The 15,767-nt window shown below is 38.3% G+C and overlaps 1 protein-coding gene across 1 annotated transcript in view; it reads right to left on the bottom strand.

The window, feature by feature from the left end:
* Positions 1-15,767, bottom strand: part of DSCAM (DS cell adhesion molecule) — a 412,072-nt gene that overhangs the window by 111,294 nt on the left and 285,011 nt on the right. The window lies entirely within an intron of this gene.

Below are 15,767 nucleotides of genomic sequence, written 5' to 3'. Positions count from 1 at the left end.
GTAGAGAAAAGACAAGAAGATGGGAATCCAAAGGAAGCCTGGCTCCATTTGTTTTGCCGCTCACAGGACAACTTGTAACATAATTAAAATTTTCACAGTAAATAAAGGTACTGTAAGTAATAAGCATTCAGATATGGGGCCAATAAAGAACTGATAAAAAATTCTTATTCTTTCTAGTGAGCTACTGCTTTATTTGCTGACAGATATATGCTCTACCATTTTGTATGACATTAATGACTTATCAAAATGAGGGCTCAATTAAACCAGGAGCTGTACAAAATTAAAAGAAAGGCTCTGCACCAAAGAGCTTACAGTCCAAGTATATGCTGAGTGCATAGTTAAACTGTACTGAACTGAAAGTATAATTAAACTGACAATAAACCTAGCTAGATTTGAGTTTTTTATTGTAATCAGAAGGTATTTGCAGAACAGTTTGGACATAATTGTCAACGTCATTAATCATTCAGGACTTTAAAAAATTTTAATGTTGAAAAAAGTACTCTCTTGTTAGCAAGAATAGGCTTGAACCCCAAGTATTTTCACATTTTGGAATAAAAATTTTCTGGAAATAGGAAGAAAAAGTCCTCAGAGTGTTTTACTGCAACCCCCTCCAAACACAACATTTTTGAAAGAGGATGATCTCTTTGGTGTCCTTGGTAGCCTGTCCTTTCCTTCCCATATGATTTGTCCACCAATGAATAGCATCTGTGAGCATTTGTGAGCAGGAAGAATCAAAGCCCATGAGTCTGTCTTTCAGTTCTGGCCCTCTCCCTGCTTGGGAGAAGCTGGAAAGCCCTGGACAACACACAGAACTGCTCTCTTCTGAATGAACCTGTCCACTCCTTTCAAAGCATCTGAGGTGGCAGTAAAGAGTCCCTTCTCTAAGCTCTTGCAGTCCAGGGCTGCCTCCTGCAATAGCCCCACTCTCCTTGGTTTTATGCATGAACGCTTGCTTGCCTCTTCTTAGCAGAACAACTCACTCATTCCATCTGAACTTCTCTGGGTCTCTATTTTAAGAAGATGACATTGGCACAGGACCCAATTTGAGGCCTTCCCGGTCTTTCCTCCTGCATAGATTGCATCTGTCGCTACCAGACAGCAAAAGAATTCCTTATTTAAATGAATTACTATAATTGCTATTCTGAAATGTTAATGCTTGGTGGCATGACCTTTTCACATGCCAGAGCTGTTGATGCTTGGATATGGCAATATGTCAGGATGCAGCCCTTTCTGTTCAAAGGCTTCCTGAACCAAAACAAACCGATTTGAAAATTAACAGGGCTGTGGAGCTGTGGTTAGAGTTACGAATGGGATCTAATTACAGGAAGAACTCTTAGAAAGGTCTTGTGAGATACATGAGGCTCTTTAGGCACTGATATGCATTAGTGATGAAGTACATCTTGTTTGGATATTAGGTACCGGTTAGTTTTGTCAAAGAGGAGCATTCAAAGAGAAGAAATGATGAATAATCAGAATAGAAAATTAGGACAAGCCTGATTCCATCTTCCAGAGAATGAAAATAGATTCAGATTCATCTGGCGTCTGTCCAAGTACTAGCACTCACAGGGAGGTTAATTTCAGAAAGTCACTTTTTGTGGCCATCTGCCTGTTGCTTCCAAACACAGAAGCGAGCGTACTAGGCCTATGCAGCTGCAGGCCTGTGAGCGCTGCGTGTGCAGGTATGTGCACTTGAACTTATCTGCCCCCATCCGCAACACCTGAAGTAGACCAATATCACCTTTTATGCATTTTGCTCATCAATAAGAGACCCAATTCAAATGAGTGGCAGGCTATTAAGGAGTCCACATTACCATCATTAACTTGTGCCACCACCTTTCTTCCTTCTATAGTCTTCCAAGTCTTCCACACGTCCCTTCCTCCTTCATTTGCCACACCTCTCCACATCTCCCTCTTTTCCCCTCAACGCAGTACTCTCCAGTCCCCTTCACCTCTCCCTGTCCTCTTCATTCTGCAACCTCGTCAGGATCTCATGCGTTCCCTAACCCCTACAGAAATGTTTTCCTCCTCCAACTGCATTCCCTGTCCCTAATTAAATCATGCCAACCTCTCATGTCACCTTAGTGATTTTCTCTACAGCTGCGGTCCTCCTTCCCATCAGCATCTCCTACTTTGAGTTTCTCTGGTGACGGAGGGAGCATGTCCTTAGCCCACCCAGGACTGGGGGTGGTGTGTGCCTCCCCATGAGACACCTGAGCTCCTGGGGTGCCCGTGTTCCCAGGCAGGAGGGCTCAGCATTCGGAGCAGGCGAGCCTTGCACTGGCCGCTCTACCCTCCTCCTGCTTCTCGGGTAGGAGCGCACAGCACACACCCACAGAAAATGGGATGTTTGGGTTTGGATTTAAATCCCACAGACCTTGAGAAGCCTGTCTCAGAGACTGCTTCCTCACTTTCAGGTCTCCTAAACAGTTGTCTACCAAGAGTCCCCTGATGGGTGACAGTGCCAAACCAAACACCACGACTATCTTGCTCGCTTTTTAAAAAACAGAGGCTAGTTTATGAAGCTCAACTTCTTTTCCAACAAACTTTCTTAATAAGAGCAGCATAAAAACATGTAAAGAAAGATGACTTTATTTGTCAGATACAGCTTTATCCCTGCTTATCCTTCCCTTCCTCTCAATAATCTTCCACAAGGATTCCTTATTGCCATAGCAATGCCTCACAGCTAAATATTTCCCCTTCCTCCAAAGCTGATTTTTTACTCTTCACAATTTATCTCCAATGATCCTAAACCAGAAGCTCTTCTTTTTATCTTCCTCTATGTCAAAAGATTTCTGGTAACAAAGACACGTTCCCAAGGATATTTTAGGCAATGTATTTCTTCATCCTCCAACTATCTTTAATCAAATTACTGATGCAAATAACTGAGATAAATATGCTGGCTCTTTACTGACAAAATAATCTAGAAAACTGTAAATAAGCAAACTAAATCTGTACTATATATGCATGAGAGATTCTCTCAGGATGTCTTCAAAAAAAAGAAGTGAAGGCATTTAGAAATGTATCAAGATGATTCAGATGCCATATTAAGTGTGTGTATACTTTATATCTCTTCAAATATACATTATATACAGACTCATATAATGATATGTATTTATATAAGAGAATTTTGGAAGGGAAGGGCATGTTGCTGTGCATGTTCAAGGAATGCATAGTGTCATGTTCCAGGATTTTGGAGTAGGCTTCCCTATGGGACAAATCAATCCAATTCTCTCTCCTCTGGGGTTCTCCACGTCTTTCTCTGAAGCATGCCATGTGGTGCTGTGCATTGTTAAAGGTCTGTTAGTCAAAGTTGGACAAAATAGAAGCTACAGTTTATAGATTATGATGATTTCATAAAATCATAGAATCATAGAATGGTTTGGGTTTAAAGATCATCTAGTTCCAACCCCCCCTGCCAGGGACAGGGACACCTTCTACTAGACCAGGTTGCTCAAACCATCATCCAACCTGGCCTTGACCACTTCCAGGGATGGGGCATCCACAACCTCTCTGGGCAACCTGTGCCTGTGCTTCACTACCCTCATAGTAAAGAATTTCTTCCTTACATCTAATCTAAATCTACCGTCTTTTAGTTTAAAGCCATTACCCCGTGTCCTATCACTACATGCTCTTGTAAAAAGTCCCTCTCCAGCTTTCTCCTAGGCCCCCTCTAGGTACTGGAAGGTTGCTATAAGTCTCTCTGGAGCCCTCTCTTCTCCAGGCTGAACAACCCCAACTCTCTCAGCCTGTCTTCATAAGAGAGGTGCTCCAGAGGTGCCCCTGATCATCTTCATGGCCCTCCTCTGGACTCGCTCCAACAGGTCCATGTCCAGAATCACCTCCCTCGACCACTCCTGGTCACACTTCTTTTGATGCAGCCCAGGAAACGATTGGCTTTCTGGGCTGCAAACGCACATTGCCGGGTCATGTTGAGCTTCTTGTCAACCAACACCCCCAAGTCCTTCTCCTCAGGGCTGCTCTCAATCCATTCTCTGCCCAGCCTGTATTTGTGCTTGGGATTGCCCTGACCCATGTGCAGGACCTTGCACTTGGCCTGGTTGAACTTCAAGAGGTTTGCATGGGCCCACCTCAAGCCTGTCAAGATCCCTCTGGATGGCATCCCTTCCCTCCAGCATGTTGACTGCACCACACAGCTTGGTGCCGTTGGCAAACTTGCAGAGGGTGCACTCAATCCCACTGTCCATGTCACTGACAAAAATGTTAAACAGCACCAGTCTCAATACTGACCCCTGAGGAATGCCACTCGTCACTGGTCTCCACTTGGACATCGAGCCGTTGATCGTAACTCTTTGAGTGCAACCATCCAGCCAATTCCTTATCCACTGAGTGATCCATCCATCAAATCCATGTCTAGCCAATTTAGAGGCAAGGATGTTGTGCAGGACAGTGTCAAATGCTTTGCACAAGTCCAGGTAGATTTCCATTTTCAAGGTATGTATATCACTGCCAGCAGCATTAATTTAGGAGATTTCTCTGTTTAAAGTTGGGCTTCTATTTGGAAAGCTGGTTTGTTTATTCCTTTTCCCAGGTCAACCCATTGTTTTCCCCTTTCTTTGTGTGCTTTATAGTATTAACAACTTCATCATTAAAGGCGAAGTATAAAATTCAGTAGTCAAGGTTACTCTTAAGAATCACAGAACTGGCTCAGACAAAACAAGAACCTTTTGTCCTATTCTTGAAGAAAACAACCTGGACCTTTCCTCAGATTCAGTAAAAATTACTTAATCTAACTTTCTTTTCTCTGCTACTGCCGAGTGTTTCATCAGGAAATGAATGCAAATAAAAATGAAAACATTTAATTACCTTGACAAAGACTAGTCTCATTATCCAGAATAAGAAGGCTATAGTAAGTTAGGTGAAGCTTGTGCAAAGTAACAGAAACTTTTGAATCCTTTTAGAATAAACCTTCACAAATTACTAGAAAACCAATATTCACATTCATTTTAAAAATTATGTAGGGAGTGTGTGTGGGAATAACAATTTTTTCTCTCTTTTAGCTGATAGATGGAAATAGCCATGTGGGAAGAAAGCAAATTAAAAGGCTCCCGACCTTTTAATTTGTAATTAAACACTAAATATCCTTGTAGCAGCCATAAATGATTCTAAGACTGACTGAAGTTCTCAGTATGTTTAAGAACTATGGCTATCTGTAGTCTCCAAATGGTATTTTTCTAGCAACCTGGCTGTGGTGAGAAGAGAGGAATACAACACAGCCAACACCACAATTGATGGGGAGATGTCATGTGACACTGTACAGAGTGTTTTGAGCTGTATTGAAAGTTAGATTGCTGATCATAGCCAAACATTAATGCATATTCAAGTTGCTCTTGAGAAAGAGGATGGAAAAGATGCAGCAGATAAACAAATCTAATGATATAATGATCTGGAGATAATTGAACACAGTGAGAATTTGAGAGTGTGCTCGGTAACAGACACATCCTGGACCCTGTCAGTGATGTGACTCCCAGCATATCAACATGTCTCACCATGTCTCCACTTCTCTTTGTCTGCAGATCTCTTCCCTGGCAGAGTGTCCTCCCACACAACTTGGCTCCTTCACTGGAGCATGCTCAAACTGGCCAGTTTGGGGAAATGTCTGTCACCATAGTGGGATTCATCTTGCAAGCATCTATGCCAAGGTAGGCATTGCAGACTTCCTCAATGGAAAGAAAGATACTTACAGGGTGCTGTTCATCTAACCAGATGAACTGTGCCCGGATGAACTGTGCCCTCAAAAGCCTCTTCTTTAAACTGATCATTCAGGAACCTGTAATGCCTTGCTCAGTTGCAAAGATGTGCACACTAGTGCTGTAATGAGGGAAGACGAACGCCATCTGTTTTTCTTGTACAGCTTCTAGAACAGGGGACTATGGCCCTTTGATGGAGTTTTAACAACCTTGGGTAAAAATAATGTCGTGAATGGGGATAGGAGTTCTGGTAAGAGAAAACTATATGAATATACATCAAAAAAATGAATTTAAATTCTAATTTAACATTTAAGCCAAATTCAGCATGTCCTCTCATGTTGGTAAGCTACAGTGAGAATGCCCTTCTGTCCATGACAAATGAGATTTTTCTACCTCAAAATCAAATTCCCTCTTCCTTAATCCACTTTTGCTCAGTTAAAGAGAGCCCATGCAAATATATTACTTACATTTAAGGGAGACTAGCTCTCACACTGTAATTAGTTGATATCTATTTGTTAATTTATTTTCAAATTTAGTAGACTTCCAGGAGTCAGTGAATGCGTTGCTAAAATTCTTCTCTTAACTTCAGTTTTCCCTTTCTGATAAGTGACATTTTTGCTTACTTAAGTAGCATCTCTCCAGAATTCAAATAGTGTCCTGAATCTAGCAGAGAATTTAAAAACAATAGGAGTGCTTAAATACTTTACTTTAAGCACACAGTTCCTTGGTAAAGCTGTGACCTTTCCAGCAGGTGAAAATAGTGCTCTTAGTCCTCATCCTCAAGAGATGCCCAAGACTAGAAAACACACTGCATGTCTCAAAGCATGAAAGAAATATGTTAACACAAAAATAAGCATCCCATTTTTACGAATACAAGTTCTTTTCACAAAAGTAATGGACATATAATTAATGGCAACTATTTTCTACCAATATTCACTAATTCTGAAAATAAATTTCATGTTTGTTACCTATTCATGTTCATCTGTTGTGAACCTCCTCAGAGACATGTTCTTTTAAGATAATTATGTCAAAAATTCAATTTAAAATATTTAAATATTTCATTAAAGTGAATTTTGAATGCAATGTTTTACTATATTGCTTGGAATCAGTACAGAATTTTTTGTGTAAGCAATGCAACTCTCAAATAGAAGCAATACCCGGTGAATTACGTAACTAATCAATATGGCATGCATTTCAAATTAAAAAAAGCAAGTGTTTTGAAATTAATTGCCACTGAGGTTCCAGACTAGGAAAAATAATTTCAAACAAAACATAAACCTGAGAAATTTGAGGAGAGAAGTAAAAATTCGATGAGTTAATATGACAGACTGAATTATTTACTCAGTTTTAGTTTCAGGAGTCTACAGTGTATACAAAATAAATTCAGAAAATTTATTGATAAATATATTCCTGAAAATATTTTTAAAACAAACCAAAACAAATCAAATTACCTCCTACCCCCAACCTGCCCTAAAAGGAAGGTTAGTAGCTTTTTGTACGCTTCCATTAAAAACTGTTAGATGAATGGATTTCTGCACAATAGGTAAGAGCTTCATTAGCAGTTCTATTAGCCAAATAATTTTCTTACAGAACAGTATGAAAAACAGTACTGCCATGGAAAAAAAGACTGTCCACAGCAGAAATGGCATCTTTATGCTTCTATTTAGTGAAGAGTGATGTCCATGAGAGTTATGATATATAAATAATAGAGAGATATTAAACATAAACATGACCAGTCCATGTCCCAGCTACCTAAGTTTGCATTACAAATCCTATATCAAAACAAGAGACTCAGTGGTAACTGCATTATTAGGACATTAGGACATCCATACAAGGTAATCTTTGAAAAAAATTCTAAAAAGAAATAAATCACTGAGTGGGAATGAATAAGGGGTTTGTACACCCTGAAATACCATTTCAGCTAGCTATTCCACTGATATAAATTAAGTTACTTTGATTATAAGTATTATTCAAACATGTGTTTCCAAGTTAGAACAGTCCTTGTTTGATGCTAAGCTTTAATAAGAATGACAATGATGTCTTGAGTACTTGGCAGCTCCACCAGTGGCTCGTGATCTGATTGAATATGTCAGGGTAAAGGCTGTGAACATTTAGGGTTCATATCTTATTCACTCAGAAGTGGTTTCAGGTCACATTATAGGAAAAGAAGTTGATTTATTTTGCATGACAACTATGAATTTTAACCAAAAGACACATTAATAAAATAAAAAAGGTCTTTTCTCTCAAATCACAAAGGCAATTCTTTCTTCTTCCTGAGGTCTTTTCCTGCATTAGTTTTATGTTTGTACAGTGCAAACTGCTGTCTGCAAATGATACACATGAGACCAGCAGCTGCTTATATTTCTCAGTCTTTCCTTTGACTTTGACATGGTTCTGAAATGAATGTGACTTTCTTTTGCTTTGCCATGCAGCTTCAATTCCCATTTTGTCTAACTGCACTTCCTAATAACCCAGAGAAAGAAAATGGGAAATGATAAGCTGACAGCTTTGTTCCCTGCAGTCAGTTATAGTAAAAGCCTGTGGAAATTTGTGACAAACTATGGTAACCCACAAGGCACTGGAAAATCAGCTTCATCAAAGCTTGGCTAATTGTCAAACCAAAAAAAAAGTGATCAAAGATCTATAAAAAATTACTTTAACATGTATATGATTGTGATCTATGAAGACTTAGACAAAGACCATCTTCCTTCACAGGAAATGAATGGACAATGTTAGTGTTACCATCATCGCCATTGTTGAAAAACACGGATGCCTAAAAATTAGTATTAGAAACATGTGTCCATTAAATATAAATTTCTTGGGTCACTTTCTATTCCAAATCAATTACAATCTTTCATCACCATGTATAAAAGTCAGGCTGGAAAGAGCAGGAATGTTAAATAGTTAAAACTAGGAATATATAATTTTAGATAACTACTCCAATGCTTTGATCTTAAATTGAATTCAGTCTGCCATCAAGATGGCATCAAGTTTTAATGTTAATTGAGAGGGTTACTGCTGTCATAATTGTAAAATACAGCGCTTTAATTTTTTTGTGACTTACTGAATGCAAATCAGTAAAAAATAGAGACTGTAGAATCACATGGGAGGGTATTTATTTTCTTACAAGTGCTTATGCTTTAAACTTTCCATTTGTGCCCTTCCATTAAAAATACCGGAACAGTTTACAAGTTTAAAAGAAAAAAAAAAAAAGGCAGAAAGTCATTGGAAAACACAAGCTTTAATCAGGATATATTTTATGATCCAGCAGTTCCCATGGGTCTTTTAGATTTTGGAGGCTGTGAAGTGACATGTGTAAATGTCCCTCCCAGGGGAAGAGAAGCAAGAACTAATTGAGGTATTGACGGGTTTAAATGAAGCAGAAACACACTAAGAAACTCTGGCTACAACAAAAATGAGTATTGGTGAGCAGTGCATGCTGGGACATTAATGGTTTTCATTCATTGCTCATTCATGCAAGTAAGTATACTTTTAAGCACGGTGACTTGGGTCTATAACAGCTCAGTTCTGAGCTAAAAAGCCATGAAATACTATCTGCTGATGTATAAGAAAGAGAGCTCTGGTAGAACTAGTCCTGTCTGGCCTTTTGGAGTAAATTACGTTTTTATTGTCTAGATAGATAAATAGACCAATAGTATCTGATACCCTGATGATGGGAACAGAACTTGAATATATTAAAATCAGTAAGATACAACTCTCTATATATTTATGTAGGCATTCTCTAGATAAGTACGGTAACACGAATGTTATAAATAAATATATATTCTGCATATTAATACTAACAGAAAGGTGTTATTGCATTGCATGTATATACAAAAGCATTCACCTGTGCATGGAGGTAAAGCACGTTCATAGAACCAGTCAATGGCATTCATCTCAACCTAACTTCAGGTGGCTAAACATAAGTCATCCAAACCTTCAGCAAGTCAAATGAGGGCTTCTTCTGTAGCAGTCCTTGGGGGGAAACAAGACCTTCCGGAGGGCCATTCATCTTGCCTTAAAGATGACGAATGGCTTCTTATTGATGATAAAAGGACCTCAGGGTGAGCTGCTTAGACTTTTACAACCAACCTTTAGAAGTCCAGCTTAAAGTCAGGGAAATCCAGTGCTATAGGTGTAATCTTGTCTACATTCTCTTAACTAAAGAGATTTAGGATGTCAATAAATGCTCCTGCCTCAGGAAAGACAGGAAAGGAGATTCAAGTGGGGAGAATAAGATCCTAATAAAAACCTCTGAAGACATTTATTTTAATGGACATCAATCTGGTTTCTCCGGTCAAAATTCTAATTCTGTTCCTCGTCACAGAGACCTTCTGGGAATGGTTCGGGAATGGTCTGATCATCTATGGAGTATTAGCTCTACTTGTTGCTGAAAAATAACAAACTTGATTCCTAACCTGTTCTTTTATTTTCCACTGTGAGGTCTATTTTCTACTTTTGCTGCTCAGCATGCTAGCAGTTTCTACAGGGAAAACAGGTCTTTTATGTTGGTCAGTAAAAGAAGAAAGTTTCCAGAAGAGTGGGGAACCATCTTAAAGACTGTGAAGTCTAGGAAAAGCTGATAGGTAACTTTTGTGCTTACCAATTTTTTTAATACATGTCTTATGGAAACAAGGAATTGCTAGTAAAGAAGAACAAAAAGGGCTTGGATAAACACAATATTTCTAACGTAAAGATATTCAGTATAATACTTCCGTGAGTTACATTTACCCATAAATAAGCAGCAGCTCTAACAGCAGAAAATCAGAAAGGAAAATTCTCACTTACTTTGATTAAATCTAAACCCCCCCCGGGGATTTTTTTTGTGCCTTTTACATTCATTGCTATCATGTCTTTGCAGTGTTTTGTCAAATCTAAAGGCTAGGCCTTTCTACTGAGTATTTTGGGACTATTACACTGAACAATTAAAAAATCTTCCAGACAAAAGTAATGGCTGACAATTTGGCTCCAGTACCCAAATGCCTGAGGCCAGAGGAAGCAGCCCCTAATTTGAACCAGGGTTATAGTTATTTTGGCTTATTCAGAGCAGACAATAAGCTCATCCAGCTGTGAGCCAGAGAACAGCTGAAAAGGAGTTTTAAAGCCAAATTTTACCATACTGTTCCTGATGTTGACATTGTCCTGCTATATAACCAGGGTCCTCCTATATAACTGAGGTCAAGGAGGGGGGGGAGGTGTTCACGCTTGCATGCTTGCATATGCACATGTGTGTGAGTGAGTAAGAGAGGAAAAAAATAATAAGTGTTTTCCATGGAGGCAAATAAGGAGAATTATTTCATTATCTGGAAAAGAAGACAAAGCAACCCTCATTGCCTTCTTCCCTTGACCTTCAGCTGTCCTGTGGATTTCTCTTTTCAATATGCTTTTAAAAAATGTTTCTATTTCTCTGGAGACCATTTTTACCCCTCAGCCAAGGAAAGGCATTGTAAATACTAGTGTTTCAGGAGTAAATTATAGCCATCCATCTCATGAACAAAGCACATGGCACAGGGCTGCAGGTCACTTTCCTCCACAGTACCTTCCCACAGCATGAAAGTTATAAGGAGTTCAAAGGACTTGGTTTATTTTTTTCCTTTAAATTGAAATTGTGTTTCAAAGGAATAGAACTCCATTCCCTCTCCCATATACAGAATGAACACCCAAAAGCAGAGGCCAAAATGCCAGTAGTGGTAATGCAACCACCAGCAAAGTAAGAAGAAAGTCATACTTCTAAGCATGGTTTGACATATTGTATATGATGGATGTTGAATATGATAAATGAAGCAGCTAGTTACAGGGACAATATGAATATACTTCTTTGATAATTTTTTTTTTAACCAGATGATTGTCAAATATTTCTTTTTTTAATCACATCCTTGAAAAACATGCACACAAAATCTGTACTTAGGTCTAAACTTGCTACCTAAATTATTAAATGATCTTCATACAAAGAGTTCGGCTTTAGGAAATCCAGGAGTTTCAAGTGCTGATTTGGTGATTCTTGGGGTTGTTTTTATTTTTTAAAATTATATTCCACTATAAAAGGAATAATCACTTACAATGGAATAGTGCGGGTTTATGCACTATATAGCAACCTTATTAGTCACATACACAGGGAGGTCTTCTGTTCAGGTTTTATTGGGGTGGTCTTGCTCTTTCTATGATGCATTTTAGAGTTTCGTATAAGTTGGTAGGAAACTTTTCAGCACCATGTCTCTTGGGACTTTTGACTGTCCTTTTTTGTCAGAGAACAGCTGATTTCTTTGACCCAAAACTTTTTATGAGAATGTGGTCTCTTTGATGAAAAGATTTGCTGAAAAGGGTTTATTAGCTCAGCATTCAATTACTGGTCAAAAGATAAGAAAAAGAGACTACAAACACTCAGAGTAAGAAATATAGTCAATGATCACTGCTTGTTTGAGGACACAACCTTGAACCTAAATGCCTCAGCCTCTCCCTCCCCATTTTCTGTTTTTCTAGCATGACAGATATTTCACTATATATACAGGCTTGGGTATGGTCAACAACACAAAAAGTAAAATAAGACAGACTAAAACTATTAGTTCATTATCTTCAATTAATATTTGATTTTGTTTGCAAAATGAAGTATATATACTGTTACTATAGTAGTGCCTAACCACTATTCCTTGGGATACCCTCTCACTTTTTATAACTTTTTACCCAGAAAGAAATGGTTTGCTGGTCCCTGGTTATAGCACAGCACTGCCCAGTAGACTGGACGGGTGGCTCAGCCTTGGAGAGGAGCGATCAGGGCTTTCATGTTCCCAGCTGTGAAAGTAGGATGCCCAACATTTCCTCAGCTCCAAAACAGGTAATCTGAAAATGGGAAAAACCTTGCCTGAAATAGGGGTCTCAGGATTTCCCAGCCCTCTGTGATGAAGCTGAGGACCCTGAGTGTGCCTGTGATTTGACACCATGGGTGGTGGAGCTCTGAGCTCCACAGCTCCTGGTTCAGCTTTTACTACCATCTTCCTGAGACATCTGGGAGGATTTGCAGTCAGCCATGGCTGGTCTGGTCCCTCAGAACCTGGTTCCTGGGCAATAATTTATGTGTGAAATCTACTGGTGGGGAGTCAATGGATGGAACTTTCCAAATATTTCTAAGCATTTATTTTAATCTAACTTTTCATTTTTCTGTCCACAAAAACATTGGCAATTATACAGAGAAATGAAATCATAATTTTCAGCAAGCCATCATTCAGGATTATCATTTCCCTATGACATGGAACTCTTCTGTTTATTTTATTCATAAACAAACACAAAAGCCATCAGCTGCTGTGCAAGCTTCTCTTCTTGTTAATCTGTCTCTGTTATGAAACTGGATTCAGAGCACCAAACACTTTTTAGACAGTAATGCTACTTCATTCACCACAAATCCAGAAGATTTCAAATACCGTCTAGGAGGCAAAAGGCACTGCTTTCCATTATCAGCTTCACAGGCTCTTCAATTCCTTGCATAACCTGACTAATTAGACACATTGCCAATGGCTTAACCAATTAGAAAAATCTTTTTTTTTTTTTTTTTTTTAATTGTAGAAACTCTCTACTAAGCAATAGTTAGAGCTACTTAACTTATAAAGACTATAAGCACAGAAATGGTACAGTTTGTTTTAAAACTCAGTACTACTGCTTCACCCTCTCCAGGAGCTTTCACCAAATGAGATCTCCTAGTTAAAGGTGATATAAAACACTGAAAGCAGGAGAGGAAAAAAATGTATATTACAGTTCTGAACTTGTCCAAAAATCAGACCAACATGTTTACAAGAATCTTCAAAATGCAAATTCTGACAAAAAAGAAAAAAATTATGAAAATGTATGAAAATTCTCAAAACTGGATCTTTTTTCCAGCCAAACAAAACTAGTACCAATGCTCAAATTCATGAAGCTAAAATCACTCTAAGGGACGTGGATGTCGTGGTGGTCACCTGGGAATAGTCTCCTGACTCTTTAATTCTATGAGGAACTGAAAGAATAGGTTTGCCAAGTAAAATACAATGCACAAGTTCACTGTATTGTTGAATCAGAGGTTAAAAAATCTCTTATTTACCATGAAGTCAAATTATCACTGATTTCTAGTCAGCTGCTTGTTTAATGAATTTCCCCATGGATGAATGCTTCTAGGTTTCTTGCTAAAAACACTGCAAGATTGATGGGCAAGACACAATCTAGTGTTGTATACCCATGCTACTTCTCCTCTGCAAATAACTACTTGAACTCAGCTTTTTTTGGTAGCTGCTTTTAATGAAATATTTATCATATTACCTAAGATCCTGTAAAAAACATCCTGAGATTTTATCTTGAGAAACTCTTACACTTCTGCTCTGTGTTAACTGATGGAAAATCTGGCTGTTCTTTGAAATTTGGCATGAAAAATCCCTTGTTGGTAAAGTACTACACTTTTGTCCCAAAGTATTTCACTGAGAATTCACACGTGAAAGATGCTGAAAAATGACATGACTTTTTCACTTTCCCTACTAGTAAGATAAATGAAAGTAATAACAATATCAGCATGATGCCAAACTAATAACTGAATATGAATATTCTAAAAAGGTAGGTGCTGCCACTGTCAAAGCAGCTGCAACTACAACTCTAAACTGGACAAAATCACCAGTATACCACTTTATCTTAACTACTTATGCAAGGAAAAGGGTGATAAAAGCAGATTGCTTCTCCATCCCAATTTATTTTTTCTTTCTTTTCCCTCTAGTAAGTTAAGTGGATCATTGATGACATTGGACACCTTCAGGACATCTTGTGGACAACAGTTTTTTTCCTCAATTCCTAGGAAAGAAAATGGGGGATTATTCAACCAGGCTGCTTTGTCCATTTCTCCAGATCCAGCAATTGGCTCAAAGAGTGTGTTCCATCTTCCATTAGTATTGAAAGTTGCAACCTGAATGACAGGAATCTATTTTGAAGACTTAAATATTCAGAGTCTACTGGTGGCAGACCTTAAAAATATGTAAGAATTAAAGTATATACAGAACCATAAGATATCGTCTCTGGATTAATCTTATATGGATTAAGAAAGAAACTTATTTTAAATGGTAAATTCAAGCACCCCAAATTTCAATAAACAAAATAACTAAAACTTCCCAACAGTCTCCTATTTTGTTGTGATAGTGTTTGATGATAACCTTTAGTTACACAAACATTGTTTTCCAACAAGGTAAGGTATCCTTTAGTAGAGGGGGTATAAAGTGCTCAGGGTTATGCCATTAGTGAATGATGCTACTTGTCCTATTTCTACCTTATTTTTGATTGTGCAGTTGGTTAGAAAATAGGAAATGAAATTAAGCAAGAAAGAGGACTGGTCTTTTGGCTAGGCTTGCTGAATGCCACATAGGATACTTCCATTTTACTCTATTTTCTGTGGCAAAATTAAGTTTTCCTAGAAGGTTACTTCTGACCTTCTTTGACAGATGTTCTTTCCTTTATGTCTAGGTGTTCAAGTTGTTTTGCAAAATTGCTGGACTTCCCTGAATGCAATTGAAGTCTTCCTTAAAATATGCCCTGATTATCTAGACAATGAATTATTTCTACAGATAATGTGTGGCATGTGTTTGCTGTCTTTTGAGGTAGTTACACAGGTAGAAAAGAACAGATCCAAACTCATATTTCGCAAAGGTTTTCCAAGGATAACTTGGAAACTTATTAAAGTTGTGTGGTTCCTGAAATGTTCCTGTATTTATGCTGTGTACTTGACTCAGTTGTTATGTATGGGCAGCATCAACCAAGAGACAGAGTGCCCAGAACTAGTCTTACAACGAACAGCTCATTAAGAAGCTGAACTCCAGTGAACTGTGAGAAAAAGATATAAATGCAATCATATCTGCAGCACCAAAGAAAGGAAAAGCCTTCTCAGCCCTGTGTCAGTTAAACACATTTTTAATACTGCTGCTAACAAATAATAATCCTTTGATTTTTCTTTCCAAAAGCTTGCAAAGTTGCTGGCAGCTCCAGTAACTCTTCTAGTTTCTATTGTCAGCTCTGCCAGTCTCTCATAAATCTCACTAGTCTCTTACACCTCTCTCCAGA

Source organism: Buteo buteo, chromosome 8 (assembly GCF_964188355.1).
Source record: "Buteo buteo chromosome 8, bButBut1.hap1.1, whole genome shotgun sequence".
Lineage (NCBI taxonomy): Eukaryota > Metazoa > Chordata > Aves > Accipitriformes > Accipitridae > Buteo > Buteo buteo.
Note: the sequence above shows the minus strand (reverse complement) of the source record. Positions and strands in the feature narration are given on the sequence as shown.